Here is an 18,971-nt window from a genome sequence, read left to right on the forward strand (position 1 = left end):
GAATAAAGGAAGGTAGGGCTGGAGAGAGGGCTCAGTGGTTAAGAATAAAGGAAGGTAAAAAGCCCAGAGACAAAAGGTAGATGGGATAACTTGTAACACCATAACTAAAAGACCCAGAGACTGATAATGGGGTTCAAGCTGAAGATCAGAAAAGAAAAGCAGCTGAGCCCTAGCTCTTAGTCTACCTCAGACTGAAATGTGATCCTGGCTCCACCAAACCTCAGACTGAAGCCTCTTCTCAGTGTGACTGGAGAATCCTGAGACTTCAACGTCTTCCTATCCTCAATGTGGCTGGAGAATGAGTGCCTGATACTGACTCCTGAAGACCCTGCTCCTATCTTTTATACCTCTCTAGTGCTGGGATTAAAGGTGTGCGGTCCCAGGTGCTGAGATTATCTTTGTGGGAGTTTTAGTTTCTCTTTAGGACTGGATCAATCTTATGTAGATCTGGGTGGCCTTGGGCTCACAGAGATCCATCTACCTCTTAATCCTGACTCCTTGGTTGAAAGGTAAATACCACCACCTCTCAGCTTCTGGCTGCTAGGATTAAAGGTGTATGACTGGCTTCTATGGTTTGTGACTGACTTTGCTTTCTGAGTCCTCAGACAGGATTTAATAAATCATAAATAATATATCACCACAGTAATCTAAGTTAAAAGCTGGCTAGAAACAAGCCAAACTAAGGCCAGGCATTCATAAGTAAGAATAAGTCTCCGTGTATTTATTGAGAGTTGTGTGACAGATCTCCAAAGAGTAAGAAAAAAATTACAAACATTCTTTTTCATGAATCACTGAGGACAGGCTATAGTTTAAATGGTTGGCTTTGCTTACACAGAGGTGAGATGACCCACCCCTTGGAGGTGGTCACTAAATGGAAAACAAATCTAATTAAAAGTTTTCATCATTTTCTTTGAGGCCTGAGGATTGGTTTTTTTCTGGTCTCAAAAAGAATCCTGACAAAGTAGTAAATGTATTTCTCTTTCTGTGGTACAGCAACTTCTGATTTTTGCCAGTTTGATAAATCATATGAGAAGTTTGAAGTGAATAATGGTCTAGACTAGCATTTCTATCTAGATATCATTAAATAATTAACTCATCAGTTCAAGTGCTACTCAGTGAGTAACTAGTATGTTTCCAGTAACGATCTGACTCTGGAGAATGCAACAGAGGAGCAGGAAGGCAGGAGAGAGCTGTGACTAGTGGAGGAGTGGCTATGGGGTCATAGGTAAGTTAGACAGTTTATGGGTGGTGATGATGAGGAAGGATCCACACTGATGAAGAAGCAGAGCCACAAAGCACTGGTTATGCAGAAAGCGGCTATGGAAAGACTTCTCAACATTGGATAGCAAACAGGAGCAATTTTTTTATTACAACATTGAATGGGTCATACAAATGGACTTTGGGTGCCCATCCAACAATGAGAGATGCACTCTCACCCTGGACTCATGGGGGAGGGTCCTAGGCCCTGCCCTGGATGAAATGGCAGACTATGGACACCCCCATGGAGGGCCTCACCCTCCCTGGGGAAATGAGGGGGTGTTGGGGGGGCTGGTGGGAGGGTGTGGGAGGAGGGGAGGGAAAGGAAGAGGGACCTGGGATTGACATGTGAAGCAACCTTGTTTCTAATTTAAATTTAAAAATAAAAATTAAAAAATAAACTATTGAATGGACTTTTCAGGGAAATGCAGGGTACCACCCTAGATAGCCATCTCTCACTCTATTAGAGATTTTTCCTGTTCAATAACCAAGGTGAATCTTGAAACAACAAGAATACCCATGTGTTTCCTCTGATGTTTCAGTTGGCATGATTGGCATCTTTTAAAAGGCTGAAGATAATTCCATTCTTTTCTTCTATTTATTGGCTGATTCACAGTATAGCTTATTTCTTATCTTGATGATGATGAACAGTGTGTCAATAAATATGGGCATGCAAATATCTCTTTGCCATATTGATTGCATCTCTTGTTTATCCTACTCAGTAGTGTGATTGCTGGATTATGTAATAACAGGTCTCTGTGTAATTTGTGAAGAAATGTCATACTGACTTCTGGCATGCCTGTATAAATTGAATTCTCACAAACAACAAAGATTCCTTGTTTTCTACATTCTTACTGCCACTTTTTAAATCATTTGTTTATTGTTTTTATTGACATTAATTGTTCTCCTAACAATTATGATAGCATCTCATTGTTATTTTGATGTATTTCTCAGATCATTAGCAGCATGAGGTATTTTTTGGATAGTTGTCTGCCATTTTTTTTAATCTTCGGATGAGGTGTCCTTGAAGGTCTTTTGTCTATTTATTTATAAGTCAGGTTTTCTTACTATTAACTTATAGGAATTCTTTAAAATTTTGGTACATTAGCCCTTCTGTAGGCTGTCTCCTTACTCTATTGCTTATTTCCTTTCTTACATAAAATAGTTTAGCTTGATAAACTATCATTTGTCAGTTTTTGCTTTTATTACCTGTATTTTGAGAGGGGTCATGTCACTGGTCTGTGATCCTGGTTAGAGGGACTTTTTTTCCATTTTAAGGTGGTTCTGTACTAACACGTGTTTAATTTGTGTGGAACTGATTTTTGTATATGGTATAAGGCAAGGGCCCAATTTCTCCCATGCATTTAGTTTTCCCAAAACTATTTCTCGTCTTTAAAGGCATGTATAGATTTTGTTCTTTGTCTATGAGTGTTTGCCGATGTGTATGTATGTGCACAGCATGTATTCAGGTGACAAAAGGGCACTGATCCACAGGAACTGGAGTTTCAGAAGGTTGTGAGATCTATTCCATGTGTCTGTTTCATGCAAGAACTGTGCTGTTTTGTAGTTCACAGGACATATACAGTAGGTAAGCATTATGCCTTCTGAGTTGCTCTTCCTTTTCAACAGAAGTTTGACTACTCAGTGTCCTTTTGTAGCTTCATCTGAATGTTAGAATTGTTTTTTGCATTGCTGTAAAAAATGCTATTGTGGGAGGGGGCGGTCTTCATTTTCTGTAATAAAAATATTTTAATATTCTTTCTTTGCATATATATATTTCTGCTTTATTTGCCTGATTGTTTCATCAGAATTTTATAGCTTTCAATATGTAGACCTTTTTTCTCAATTTATGTTTTTATTTAAATTAGAAATGAATACTTCACCTGTCAATCCCAGCTCCCTCTCCCACCCCTCCTCCCTTGTCCTTCCACCCTCCCTTCCGGCCCCCACCCAATCCCCACATCATTCCCCAGGGAGGGTGAAGCCCTCCTTGGGGGGATCTCCAAAGTCTGTCATTTCATCCAGGGAAGGACCTAGGCCCTTCCCTCTTTTTGGAATGGGCTTCCAAAGATCATTCATAAGTCATGATAAACACTGATCTACTACCCAAGGCCCCAGAGATTTCTGTGGCCTCCTCACTGAGACTACATTCATTGAGTCTGGATCAGTTCCCTGTTGTCCTCTCAGCCATCAGTCTGGGATTCAAGAGCTCCCCCTTATCTGGTCAGCTGTCTTTGTGAATTTCACCATCATGGTCTTGACCCCTTTGCTCCTCATTCCTCCATCTCTGTCACTAGGTTCCAGGAGTTCAGTTCAGTGTTTAGCTGTGGGTATTTGTCTCTGCTTCCATCAGTCCCTGGATGAAGGTTCTAGGATGGCATATAGGGTAGTCATCAACCCAATCATCAAGGAGGGGCTATTAATGTAGTCTCTCCAGTATTGCTTAGTTTGCCAGTTGGTGTTATTCTTGTAGATCTCTGGAGATCTCACTAGTGTCAGCTCTCTCCTCAAGCCTATAATAACTGGATCTATTATGGTATCTCTCATCCTGCTCTCCTCTATTCTTACCTCGACTCAACCTTCCTGCTCTCCCTCGCCTTCTTCTCCCCTCCTCTTATCCCCCTCTCTTTTTCTTGGTTCCTTCTCCCCTCCCCTGATGTGCTCACTTCGTCAGCACATATACTAAAATCAATATATAGATCTTTCACATTCTTAAATTTATTCTTCAGTATTTTACCTTTTGTAAATGGAACTGTTTTTGGAGGGTTTATTGTTAGTGAATACAGTTGCCAATGATCTTTGTATTTCAATTTTGCATTCTGTAACTTAACTGATTTTGGTTTGGGTATATGACAACTTTTTGTTGATTCCTTAAAGTTCTGTATCTAAAATTTTTGTCATATCATAATAGAGACAATACTATTTCTTTCCAAATTTGAATGTATTTTATTCTTGTTTGTTGTTCTTGTTAAGGTCTTAAACTCTATTTTGATCAAAAATGAGAGTGGACATTCTTACTCTTGACCTAAGAGGAAAAACTTTTAGCATTTTAAACACTGAGTTTATCTGTAGACTTGTCATATATAATTTTTATTATGCTGAACTGCACTTTTTGTGTCTGATTTGTTGAGTATTTTGTCATGAAAAATGTTTATTTCTTGTGTAAGAATAGATTGATACTAGTCCTGAGATAGTTTGCAATAAAAAACATAGGCTGTGGGACTCTTCCCTAGCTCCTACAGAAGGAAAACAAAGTCTGAAGTGAGTAACCCCGAAGGAACTAGAGTTAATTTGAAAAGCCAGGAAAACTTCACACAAAACAAATGCAGAATCTAACTTAGTGAACAGGCATTTGTGCAGCATGCCGAGAACATACCCGTTTTCTTACAGAAGAACAGAAATGCAGAGAGCACAGCAGGTAGGCCACTAAAGCAGGAGACTGAAAACTAGCAATTTTGGTAAATGTGCAAGGTACAGAATGCAATGAAGAAGATAAGGTTGAAGAACCTTCAACAAAAACCAACCAACTAACCGACTAACCAACCAACTGACCAACCAAAGCAGTCAAGATCTAAAACTGTAGCTAAGTCACTGTGACTATTAGCAACCAGTGAAGATGAATTATGACATTTGTTATTGAACTAAAAAGTTGGATTATTATTCAAATGTCAGAGGCCATAGCACTAGGATCTCAGAGAAGGAGGAACACCTACATCATGCTTAACATCTCGGTATATGTTACCCATAGGACTTTAGGAACATAACAAGGTTTACTGGTGATGAACATGTGAAATAAATAACCATCTTAATCATCTTTGGTATAAAATCCTGTGGCATTCAATGCATTCACAATAACACTAATGAATTTAATTTCTTTATTTATATTGATTCCTACAAACAGCTTGTACTTATTAAACAACTCCGTGATCTCCCCCTACACAGCCTCTGATGCCCTCTATCCATTCTCCCTCTATGAATTTCCTTATTTAGCTCAGTCACATAAATCATAATACCCTCTTGTGGCTGATATCCTTTTTCATCTTCATGCTATCCCTCAACAGTTTCCTGAAGACCCTTTAGGACAAAGGCAAGATTTCAAAAGGCATAGAAGTGAGAGTTGTAGTATTTATTCCATATAAAACCTTGATGGCACCAGGAAAAAGTAAGTCTTCAAGTTCATAAGGAACAGTGGTTACTGGATACTCTAGATCCTTAGTCCAGAAGGAAGAGTGGCTGTAGGATACTCTAAATCCTTAGTCCAGAAGGAACAATGGCTGTTGCATACTCTATGTCCTTAATCCAAGAAGGAATAGTGGCTGCTGGATACTATAGATTCCAGGCTGCTATGTCAAAACTTTATCATTGCAGTAAGAAAACACATTTTGTTAGAGAAGAAAGTTGTGTAGACTCTGATTATTTCCTTTTTTTCTGAGGACAGACCCCTAACACTGATAAGGTATTGGGAACCACACTTACTTCAAAATGCAGCCCAGATAACCTGAATATTTACTTTCTTCATTATCCAAGTGATAACACATGAAGGTGCTGTATGCACAATTTAACGAATTGTCTAATTTTTACTCTTTACCACAACAGGATGGACAAGCATAAAGATATTTTGGCTTGGTGCATCGCATTCCTGTTTTAATGTACATGCTGTCAATTTTCTTTCGTGCTCTGTACTCCCTTACAGAATAGTAACATATCCATGTGTTTGTAACGGAATGTCTGCAAGCATAGTAATATGAGTTATAATATCCCTAAAGAGATTAAACCATCTCTTTTTATTTGTATTGATTTTCCATTGTCAACTAAAATTAGTTTCAAAGGTATAGCAATTTGTAGGAAAACTCAGGACAGGATAGATAGCAAGCAGATTATTTTCCATGCTTTCCTAAATAGCTGTCACTCTTGACAGATACCCTAGGATGCAGTTATGCAAGAGGATGCTAAAAACTCCAGCATTTTATTAAAAGCAAACTGCTACTGTTGACTACTTAGCATACCCCAGAGCATAAGAAACACCAATATATTTGTAATAATGCCCCTGGAGAGCTCAAGTGCAGAGCTGCTCAGATTGATTTACCTTTTGCAAGCACACTACAGGGAGAATCATAAAGTTCTCAGAGGTGACTATTCCTACGTGGAAACTGAGATTACAACATAGATGTCAACATGATTTCTTCACTGAGACCTCTGGTTTCACAAGCTAGTGACATGAAGGATGTATGGAGGGGTAAAATTATTCAAGGAGAATTAAAAATATTTTGATTAACTCTTTTTACTTTTCCTTTTTAATTTAAATCAGAAACAAGCTTGCTTCACATGTCAATCCCAGCTCCCTCTCCCTCCCCTCCTTCGCAGCTCCTCCAACCCCCTCACTCCATCCTCCTATCCCCTCCCTAGGGAGGATGAGGCCCTACATGGGGGATCGCCAAAGTCTGTACATATCAGGAGGGGCAGGGCCTAGGACCTCCCCCATGTGTCTAGGCTGAGAGAGCATTTCTCCATGTGGAATGGGCTCCCCAAGTCCATTCATATGCCAGGGATAAATACTGATCTGCTACCCGAGGCCCCATAGATTGCTGAGGCCTCCTCACTGACCCCCCACATTGAAGGGGTCTGGATCAGTCTCATGCTCTCATGCTGGCCTCTCAGTCATCAGTCTGGGGTCCATGAGCTCCCCCTTGTTCAGGTCAGCTGTCTCTGTGTGTTTCACTAGTCTGGTCTTGACACATTTGCTCTCATCACTACTCATGTCTGCAACTGGGTTCCAGGAGTTCAGTTCAGTGTTTAGCTGTGAGTATCTGTCTCTGCTTCCATCAGCCACTGGATGAAGGCTCTAGGATGGCATATAAGGTAGTCATCAATCTCATTATTGGGGAACAGCATTTAAGGTAGCCTCTCCACTATAGCTTAGATTGCTAGTTGGTGTCATCCTTGTAGATCTCTGGAAATCTCCCTAGTGCCAGATCTCTCCTCAAACCCAAAATGGCTCCCTCTATTATAGTATCTGCCATCCTGTTCATCCTCTATTGTTCCCCTGATTCAACCTTCCTATTCTCCCATGTCCTCCTCTCCCCTCCTCTTGCCCCCTACCCCCTGTCTTTCTCCCTGCTCCTTCTCCCCTCCCTCCATGCTCCCAATCCACTCAGAAGATCATATCCCATTCCCCTTCTCCAGGGTAATATACATATCTCTTTTAGGGCCCTCCCTGTTTCCCAGCCCCTCTGGCGGTGGGATTGTAGACTGGCACTCCCCTGCTCCATGTCTAAAATCCAAATATGAGTGAGTACATACCATTTTTGTCTTTTTGTGACTGGGTTACCTTACTCAGTATGGTTTCTTTTACTTCCATTCATTTGCCTGCGAACTTCAAGATTCCATTGTTTTTGTTTTTGTTCTTTTGTTTTCACTGAGTAGTGCTTCATTTTCTCTATCCACTCTTTGGTTGAGGGGCATCTAAGTTGCTTCCAGGTTCTGGCAATTACAAATAATGCTGCTATGAGCATAGTTGAACAGATGTACTTACTGAATGAATGTGCATCGTTTGGGCATATGCCTAAGAGTGGAATTGTTGGATCTTGTGGTAGACTGATTCCCATTTTCCTGAGGAATCTCCATACTGATTTCTAAAGTGGCTGTACGAGTTGCCATTCCCACCAGCAGCAGATGAGTGTTCCCCTTTCTCCACATCCTCTCCAGCAAAAACTGTCATTAGTGTTTTTGATTTTAGCCATTCTGACAGGAGTAAGATGGTATCTCAGAGCTGGTTTGATTTGCATTTCCCTGAAGGCTAAGGATGTTGAGCACTTTAAGTGTCTCTCAGCCATTTTAGACTCCTCTACTGAGAATTCTCTATTTAGTTCTGTAGCCCACTTTTTAATTGGATCCTTTGGTGTTTTGGAGACTTGCTTCTTGAGTTCTTTTTAAGTTTTGGAGATCAGTCCTCCATCCGATGTGGGGTTGCTGAATATCTGTTCTCATTCTGTGGACTGCCTTTTTGTCTTGTTGACTGTGTCCTTTGCCTTACAGAAGCTTCTCAATTTCAGGAGGTCCCATTTATTAATTGTCAATCTCAGTGACTGTGCTACTGCTGTTATGTTCAGGAAGCTGTCTCCTGTAACAATTTGTTCAAGGGTACTTCCCACTTTCTATTCTAAGAGATTCAGTGTGACTGGATTTATGTTGAGGTCTTTGATCCATTTGGACTTAAGTTTTGTGCACGGTGATAGATATGGATCTATCTGCAGTCTTCTACATGCCAACATCTAGTTATGCTAGCACCATTTGTTGAAGATGCTTTATATTTTTCGTTGTATAGTTTTAGCTTCTTTGTCAAAGATCGGGTGTTCATAGGTATGTGGATTAATATTAGGGCGTTTAATTCAATTCCATTGGTCTACCTGTATATTTCTGTGCCAATACTAAGCTGTTCTCATTACTATAGCTCTATAGTAGAACTTGAAGTAAGGGATTGCGATGCCTCCTGAAATTCCTTTATGGTAAAGGGTTGTTTTGGCTATCCTGAGTCTTTTATTTTTCCACATAAAGTTGAGAATTGTCCTTTCAAGTTCTGTGAATTGTGCTGCGATTTTGATAGGGATTACATTGAATATGTAGATTGCTTTTGGTAGGATTGCCATTTTTACTATGTTGATCCTACCTATCCAAGATCATGGGATATCTTTCCATTTTCTGGTATCTTCTTTAATTTCTTTTTTTAGTGACTCAAAGTTCTTATCTTACAGGTCTTTCACCTGTTTGGTTAGAGTTACCACCAAGATATTTGTAAACGGTGATTTTTCTTTGATTTTGTTCTCAGCACATTTATTGTCTCTCTATATAGTAGAGCTACTGATTTTTTTGAGTTAACCTTGTATCCTGTCACTTTGCTGAAGGTGTTTATCATCTATAGGAGTTCTCTGGTAGAATTTTTTGGGTCCCTTATGTAGACAATCATCATCTGCAAACAGTAGAAGTTTTACTTCTTCCTTTCCAATACTTATCCCCCTGATCTCCCTTTATTGTCTTATTGCTCTGGAAAGAATTTCAAGTACTATTTTGAAGAGATATGGAGAGAGTGGACAACCTTGTCTTGTTCCTGATTTTAGAGGAATCACCTTGAGTTTGTCTCCATTTAATTTGATGTAGACTGTTGGGTTGCTGTATATTGCCTTTACTATGCTTATGTATGTTCCTGTTATCCCTGATCTCTCCAAGACTTTTATCATGAAGGGGTGTTGAATTTTGTCAAAGGCTTTTTCAGCATCTATTGAGATGATCATGTGATTTCTCTTTTTCAGATTTTTTATATGGTAGATTACATTGATGGATTTTTCACATGTTGAACCATCCCTGCATCCCTGGGATGAAGCCTACTTGATCATGTTGTATGATTTTTCTGATGTGTTCTTGGATTCGATTTGCCAGTATTTTATTGAGTTTTGTTTTTTGCATCAGTGTTCATAAAGGAGATTGGTCTGTAGTTCTCTATCTTAGTTGTGTTTTTGTGTCACTTGGGTACCAAGGTAATTATAGCCTTGTAAAAAGAGTTTGGCAATGCTCCTTCTGCTTCTATTGTGTAGAACAATTTGAAGTGTATTGTTATGAGCTCTTCTTTGAATTTGTGGTAGAATTCTGCACTGGAACCATCTGACCCTGGACTTTTATTGGTTGGAAGGTTTTTGATGACTGCTTCTATTTCATTAGGGGTTATAGGTCTATTTAAATTGTTTTTCTGTTCTTTATTTAATTTTGGCAGGTCATATTTATCCAGAAAATCATCCATTTCCTTTAAATTTTCCAATTTTGTGGAGTACAGATTTTCAAAGTATGATCTGACGATTTTCTGAATTTCCTCGGTGTCTGTTGTTTTGTCCCATTTTCATTTCTGATTTTGGTAATTTGCATGTTCTCTCTCTGCCTTTTGGTTAGGTTAGATAAAGTTTTGTCTATCTTGTTGACTTTCTCAAAGAATTAACTCTCTGTGTCATTGATTCTTTGTATTGCTTTCTTTGTTTCTACTTTATTAATTTCAGCTCTCAATTTGATTATTTCCTGCTATCTTCTCCTCCTGGGTGAGTTTGTTTCTTTTTGATCTAGAGCATTCAGGTGTTCTGTCATTTCTTGAGTGTGGCTATTCTCCAGTTTCTTCATGTGGACACTTAGTGCTATGAACTTTCTTCTTAGAACTGCTTTCAGAGTATCCCATAGGTTTAGGTAAGTTGTGCCTTCATTTTTCATTGAATTCTAGGCAGTCTTTGATTTTTTTCCTTCTTCCTTGACTCAGGAGTGATGCAACTGAATATTGTTCAATTTCCATGAGATTGTGGGGTTTCTGCAATTTGTGTTGTTGTTGAATTCTAACTTTAAGCCATGGTAAGATACAGGGGCTTATTCAAATTACTTTATATCTGTTGAGGTTTCCTTTATTGCCAAGTATGTGGTCAATTTTAGAGAAGGTTCCATGTGTCAGCGAGAAGAATGTATATCCTTTTGTATTTGGATGGAATGTTCTAAACATGCCTGTTAAACCCAACTGGGTCATAACTTCTGTTCGTTCCTTTGTTTCTTTGCTAAGTTTCTCCCTGGTTGTCCTGTCCAGTGTGAGAATTGGGGTGCTGAAGTCTCCCACTATAAGTGTGTGGGGTTTGATGTGTGATTTGAGTTGTAGTAATGTTTCTTTTACAAATGTGGGCACCCTTGTATTTGGGACATGGATATTCAGAATTGAGACTTCATCCTGATGGATTTTTCCTATGATGAATATGAAATGACCTACTTCATCTCTTTTGATTAATTTTAGGTTGAAATCTAATTTATTAGATATTAGGATAGCTACACACACTTGCTTCGTAGGTCCAAGGGTCCAACCCTTAACTCTGAGGTAATGTCTGTCTTTGAAGGTGAGGCATGTTTCTTGTAAGCAACAGAAAGATGGATTTTGTCTTAGTATTCATTCTGTTAGCCTGTTTCATTTTATAGGTGAGTTAAGATCATTGATACTTAGGGATATTAATGACCACTGATTGTTGATTCTTGTTTGTTTTGGATTAGCTTTTGGTGGTGGTATTGTGTGTGAGTGTTCCCCCTATTTTTGCTTTTGGTAAAGTGAGATTATTTATTGCCTATGTTTTTGTGAGGGCAGTTAATTTCCTTGGGTTTGAGTTTTCCTTCTAGAACTTTCTGTAGGGCTGGATTTGTGAATATGTTTTGTGTAAATCTGGTTTTTCATAGAATATCTTGTTTTCTACATCTATAGTTATTGAGAGTTTTGCTGGGTATAGTAGTCTGGGACGGAGTATGAGGTCTCTTAGTGTTGGTAGAATATCTATCCAGGGGGGCTGGAGAGATGGCTCAGAGGTTAAGAGCACTGACTGCTCTTCCAGAGGTCCTGAGTTCAATTCCCAGCAACCACATGGTGGCTCACAACCATCTACAATTCAATCTGGTGCTTTCTTCTGATGTGTAGGCAGAATTCTGTATATGTAATAAATAAATAAATCTTTAAAAAAAAAGAATATCTATCCAGGACCTTCTGGCTTTCAGAGTTTCATGGAGAAGTCAGGTGTAATTCCGATAGGTTTGCCTTTATATGTTACTTTTTTGTTTGCTGTTCTTAATATTATTTATTTATTCCGTATGTTTGGTGTTTTGATTATTATGTGGCGAGGGGACTTTTTTTTTGTCCAGTCTATTTGGTGTTCTGTAAACTTCTTGTACTTTCATATGCATGTCCTTCTTCAGGTTGGGAAAATTTTCTTCTATGAGTTTGTTGAATATGTTTTCTGTACCATTGAGCTGGGCTTCTTCACCTTCTTCTATACCTATTATTCTTAGGTTTGGTCTTTTCACAGTGTGCCATATTTCCTGGATATTTTGTGTTAAGGATTTGCTGAATTTAAGATTTTCTTTGGTTGATTAATCTATTTCTCCTAGTGTATCTTCAGTGCCTGAAATTCTGTCTTTCACCTCTTGTATTCCATTGGTTATACTTGCATTTGTAGTTCCTGATTGTTTACTCAGCTTTTCTATTTCTGGCATTCCCTCAGCTTGTATTTTCTTTATTGTCTATTTATGTTTTCAGGTCTTAAACTGTTTGAATTGTTTCCTTCATCTGTTTGATTGTTTTCTCTTTGATATCTTTAAGAGATTTGTTGATTTTTTGCAACTTTTGGTTTGTTTTTTCTTCTATTTCTTTAAGGGATTTTCTCTTATCTTCTTTGAGGGCCTCTATTATTTCATGAGGTTTTTTTGAAGGTCGTTCTCTTCTGTTTCATCTGTGTTGGGATGTTCTGGTCTTGCTGGTGTAGAGTCCCTAGAATCTGGTGGGGTCATATTGTTTTTTCTGTTGTTGACTGTGTTTTTATATTGTCGCCTTCCCATCCCTTCTTCTTGTGGGAGTTGGTGAGGTCTCTTCCTCTCCTGGTGGGTATGGGTCTAAGGTTCTTTTCTGGTGGATTCAAGCATGTTCAATACTCTGATGGGTCTCACAATGGGTGCAGGTGGGTCTGATACATTCTAGGTAAGGAGCAGGCCCTGGAACATTTGACTGGGGGATGCAGGGAGTTGGGCCTCAAGCAGAGCCCACACTCACCTGAAGCAGAGGTTTGGGGGGTGGAGGGGGATCCAATTCTTGAGAATTTCATACAATACATTTTGATCACATTCATCCTCAACTCCTTCTCTTAACTCATTCTAAATCTGCCTCCAACTACCACCCTTCATAGATTTCATGTCCTCTTTCTACATTTTTTAAGCATCTCATCAAGTGTAGTTTGCACCACCCATGTACTCCTGTGTATGGGGCATACACTAGAGCATAGCTGACTTTCTAAAAGCCACATCCTTAAAGACAACTGGTTTGCAGAAAGAGAGAAAGAAAACAGAAATGATCAACTGTCCAAAGTTTGTTAGTTAGGGGTGTAGGTTCAAAAATACCTTGTCACAGCAAGGTGAATTGTTAAGAGAGATGGTCTATCCAGAACTGGTGCCGTGTCACCAACAATGACCTCATATAAAGACTTTTGCTCTTATTTTAAAGAGGAAGAAAATATCTATTAATGTCAGTACCAATGGAAAGACAGAAACGAAGATGTTAATGATCCTTTTAAAGTGCGGAGAAAGAGACTGAATTTTTATCAGGCATCTGAATTATACTGATCAGTCCACTTTTGGAAAGAAGAGATGATGGAAATAGGAAGTAGTGACTGAGAGTGGGGGAAACCCTACAATATAAATACATGTGGAATGGTTTGACTGATACATAAGTTTAGGACCAGGTTCTCAAAGGAGCCCACTAGAAAAGACCATGTCAATTACCATCCATCAGTTAGTCATTTATGACTGAAGGGTGAGCAAGACATTGTTAATGAAAAGAATCAGTATAGTATCATGTGGATTCAGAAGAAGCTATATAAACTGCTGAAGGAAAAAATGTCTTCAGTGTTCCTAACTAGCTCTGGACTCCACAAACTACATACGGCTTGAGAAAAAAATGCTCATAGGTGGAATAGTGTGGCAAGAACATTAGCTACTTTCTGATATGAGGCTGGAAAGAGCTCATTCAGGACCAAGAACCTGTGGGGGGAGAGGTCATAGGCCTTAAGTGAGACAATGCTTGCCAAAAGGCACAGTGTCAAACTGCTTTCCAAATACTGAAGCATGCACCTTTTGATTACTGCCACTCTTAGCCTTCATCAGAGAAGCTTAATTCTGTACGAGTGCTAGTTAATGCATCAACACACGAATGTTCAAAGTGCAGAGAATTCATGTTGGTGGAGTGCTCAACCCTAAACAGAACATACATTTCCAAGGCTCAGAGGACATCTGGAGGAAGGGATGGAAAGGTTGGGAAGGGTTGTTATGACACATTGTCTTCTGGACATGACGCAGCAGCTGCATGCACTGTAACTGTGGTTTCCTGTCCAAGACTGGGCCCATGACCATTTCATTGCCTGTGGGGGACGACTCATGAAGCTCCAGCTCTCACTGAGCTACTGTCTGCAGCTAATAGTTTTGGGGAAGCTAACAGGTTTTTCTTCAATGGTGTAGTCACTGGTAAAGTGCCTATGTAATAACATCCACAACTGCTTCTGCAAGCAGCCATAACCAAACTTGGCAAGTAAAAGAGCAAAAGGTATCAAAGAAGGAAGAGGCTTGTTGTGAAAAAGAAAGAGGAGAAAAGGAGAGGATAATGGGATGTAAAAGTGACTAAAAAGTGACTATATACATCATGAAATTGTCAAAAAAAATTTAGAAAAAAGAAAGAATCCTCCAGTAACACATAGTATAAACTAATTTTGGTAACGAGTTAGAGAACAAAGGGTAGGTTCCATTTAAAGATGCTTACATTCGAAGAAAACCCAGGAGAGAAAGCGTTAAATGTATTTTGCACTCGCCTAAGTCAGCCATGGCTTCCCTGTTGTGTTCTCCACCAGGAACCCCACTCAAGTGGTTCTCCTGTCTCACCTCACATGCTAGAACCTACCACTCTCCCTCATCTGATGCAGTGACTATTTTAAAGATGCTGGAGTACTAGTAGAATGTGAATGAGGAGAATCTGCTGTTGCCATTGTTCAACCTTTCTCCCAATGCATGTGTTAGTACTCACTGGAGATTACTAAAGGGAGTCAGAACGATATAATCAGACTCCACGTGCTTCTAGTCTCAGAGGACACTGATGTCACTTCAAGCAGGGGTGTGACAGAGATTTATCAACTCTACAAATCAGAAATAAAGGCTTTGGAATTATTTTTCTTTCTTTTTTTTTCTCCCTTCTACATTCAAAGATTGACCCAATTTGACCACCCCATGCAGGTCTGTGGTATTTTAGGCTTGGGAGAGTTGTAAAGAGTTCAAATTCCTAAATAGGACAAATCACCAGGTCTAACTTGACCTGTTCAGAATTTTTTCAGGCAAAGAAGTTTAGGCTCATGTTTGTATCTACACTCCTCTCATAATCCATAACCAGTTTATCATGAAAATGTAAATATTATGTTAATAAATATCCAGATTCTAGCCATGTTTTACAATCTCATGATAGTCATACTGGTCCTAGTTACTACTGCTTCATACCTGAGTGACTCTAGCAGTCTTATGATCTGTCTGTACATACATGCCCTTGAGCCCTACAACTTCTCAGGATCTCCATGTAAATCCCTTATCAGCCCTTATTTGACTCAGAAAGAGAACCTTAATATGGCCTACTAGTGTATGCTATGTGACCCTACAGTTCTTGGGTCTTGCCTCCTATTCTTTCCCATCTTCTCCAGTCCTATTGCCCATTTAGCAGTTCATTGGGAAGACCTACTATGTTCTCTCCTCTGTACCTTTGTTCCCCCTGTTATTTCTTTCTGTTGCTTTTTCCCCAAATGGCCATATGGCTCATTTTTTTCACTTCTTTGTGCTGTGGAAAAATCTTTTTATACACTTTGAAAATTTGTTGCTTTCATTGACTTAATAAAGAGCCAAGTGGCCAGTAGGTAGGCAGGTAGAGGTTAGGCAGAGCACAGTAATGAAGAAGGGTGAAGTTACCAGCCAGGCACAGAGGAAACAGGAGATAAACATGCCATGCTGAAAAAAGGTACCACCTTAAGGTAGAGTGCAGATAAGAAATGCGGGTTAATTTAAGATGTAAGAGCTAGTTAGTAACAAGTCTAAGCTATCAACAGAGCATTTACAGTTAATAGTAAGTGTCTTCTCTGTGTAGTTATTTGGGGAGTCAGTAGTCCCAACAAAAAACTTTACATACATCTTTGTGTCTTTGCTTCTTCAGAGCCCTCTCCCCAGTGGCATCCTATTTGAAAACCATCCCCACATCCATTCTGTCCTCTCTCCTTCCCCTACTTTATTATTTTCATTGTATTAACCACCATTTATTAAGTATTTTCTTATTTTATTTATTGTCTATTTGCTTTGAGAGTAAACTACTTGGGAACAAGGAGGTCTGTATCCTTTTGTATGCATTTCTTATGTCTAATGCTTAGAGTAGTAGATGGCATATGGTAAGGCTTCATACATATTTTAAGAATGGGTGAATGAATGGGTGTCATTCACATCCTATCACTGGGACAAGGACCTGTCTTTTGACTCAGACTTTATCTGATATTTTTATCTAACAGATTAGCCTACCTTGGACCTTTTCTCTTGCAAATGTTTTTCTTCTATCCCACATAATGTTGAAGTTGATTCCTGAGCCCCAGTCTTGCAAAGTGGGGGCTATCTCTTTTTACTTGCATTCTTGAAGGTTCCCCACTGTCTGCCTGCTAGCCACTTTCTGAAAATAGTATAATTTATTTCTTCTTTATAGTTAAATAAGTCTCCATCATTTTTAATATGTTCACATGTTGAGGAATGCTTAGACTGGCTTCATAACTTGTGAATCGAACCGCAGCAAATTTGAAAGTACAGCTATTATGTGCTGCCTTAAGATTCTTTTGGTATACAGCCATGAGATATACACCATGGTATACAGCTATGTGTAATATAACCAGATCATGTGGTAGTTCTTTTAGTGTTGTGAGGACCCTCTCTAGTGATTTCTCATAGTGGCTGTAGTAGTGTTCCCATCAACTATATATAACTACATGTAAATGAATGTAAATAGATTTTTGTCTCTCACCCTATAAAACAACAAAAAAATCAATTAAAATAGATCAAAGGCCTTCATGTAAGACCTGGAGGTCTGAAACTATAGAGGAAATGACTGGGCTAAGATCCAGCCTAGAGATGGGAATAAACTTTACCACTTACTCATTGGAAAGAGGGTTTGCCTGTAGCATATATAAAGAACTCAGTAAACTGAGCACCCAAATTCAAACTACCTAGTCAGTTAATGGGCAAAAATGAAAAAACAAAACACCAAAAAACCAAACCAAAACAAAGCTGAATACATAGCTCTCAAAAGATGAAGTGCAAACGACCCATAAACATTATTTTAAAAATCGACATCTTTATCCACCAGGAAAATGAAGATCAAAGCTACATTGAAAATTCATCTTATCCCACTTAGAATGCCTATCATTTTCAAACCAAAATTAACAAGTGCTATCAAGGATGAGGCGCAGGGAATTGTTGTGCCCAAATTCTGAACCCCAAAATCACCAAGAGGCCCATTTTGATGCAAAAGCAAAGAGTCTTTTATTTCGTAGTTGTTTAACGAGCTAACCCCATTAGCTTGGGCCCTTCATCCTCCACTATGGCTGGTGACTGGAGGAAAAACCCCGAAAAACCGTGAGGTGGAGATGTTAAAGGGCAGTGTAAGGGAATGGCTAGGGATATGCAACAGTCTCAGGATTGGTGCACTTGCCCTGTATTGATTGGTCAACTGGTTGTTATGGCTCATAGGCTCTCCCAGAACGGTTGCTATGCTCTGCACTATTGTGCACTTGTCCATAAAGCACACACAGAGCTGTAAAGCACAGCCCTGCCAGCTAACTTCTGATTGGTTCCTTGCCAGGAGGAGGCACGTGACCTCCTAGTCACCAAGAGTGGCAAGGTAATGAAAGCACATGTTAGCCTGTTATGGCTGCTAAAATGGGGGTGGGGTGAAGTGGGGGGTGGGAGTTGGAGGTCACTACAGGAATAACCCCTGAATACTCATTGGTTTGCTGCAATGACTTACCTAGAACAAGTCACTCCTCTAAGCCATAAAGCCTTCTTCATTGAGCACCTCAGGAAGCTTCTTACTTTGCATACAGTGAGGCTGAATCTTACCCTATTGAGTAATTACTTACACTGTAAGTGCCCCATTGCTGAGGGACACATCTAACTGTGGAGGTTTCCTGCTTCCTGGCCACCAACCACTAAATTCAGTTACTGTAGTGAACAGCTCTCCATTTTAGCAGCCATGACAGGCTAACATATGCTTGCACGACCTTGTGGTAAAGAGACACAGAGGGAGGACAAAAGAGAAGAGGGAGACAGGAGCAGAAAGAAAGGAGAGCAGAGAGAGCAGAGAGAGAGAGAGAGAGAGAGAGAGAGAGAGAGAGAGAGAGAGAGAGAGAGAGAGAGAGAGAGAGAGAGAGAGAGAGAGAGAGAGAGAGAGAGAGAGAGAAGAGCTGGAAAGAGCAGAAAGAGAGCCAGAGAGTGTAAGTGGGCATGCGGTGTCAGTCTGTCTCTTAAAGGGGTGCTTTGCTCCTGCATGCAGAGTAGTGCTCATAGAACCCTGGACTGACCAGAATACTGCCTGAATGCATTCTGCCAGGTGACAGGGGAAGGGCAGCATAATGCCTGAATCCTTACATCCACTTGTCCTTGTTGGCAGATCTGTTCTGGGTCTCCAGTAAGGGTGCAAATTATTTTGACAAGTAGTACTCTATTTTGAAGTCCTTTCAAAGCTGTTTTAGGCTTACTTAACAACGTGCAATTTTTCTTTCTCTCTTCAGTGTTCAAATGATCCCTGTAATGGTAGACACTGTAACCACAAAATGAACTGAAGTGGAGAAGATAAAAGGGCACCATCTTGGAAAACAGTAAGAATCTCTCTCCTTTGGCACTGCCTTCATCTCACACTTGGTAACTTGGAAAGGTTCTGACTGTCACCCTGCAGCCGTCTCCATATGACTCAGAAAAAGCCCCCAGGCTCTTGCTACCCAACTTGGGGTCATTAAAATGCTTTAGTGAACTTCCTCATTCCTCTCTGCTGACTAGGGATGTCACTGGATTAAAGGGAGCAAATCCTATGTAGGACTGGTGTCTGGGTCAGACAT

This window comes from Mesocricetus auratus, unplaced genomic scaffold, assembly GCF_017639785.1.
Source record: "Mesocricetus auratus isolate SY011 unplaced genomic scaffold, BCM_Maur_2.0 Super-Scaffold_100022, whole genome shotgun sequence".
Classification (NCBI taxonomy): domain Eukaryota; kingdom Metazoa; phylum Chordata; class Mammalia; order Rodentia; family Cricetidae; genus Mesocricetus; species Mesocricetus auratus.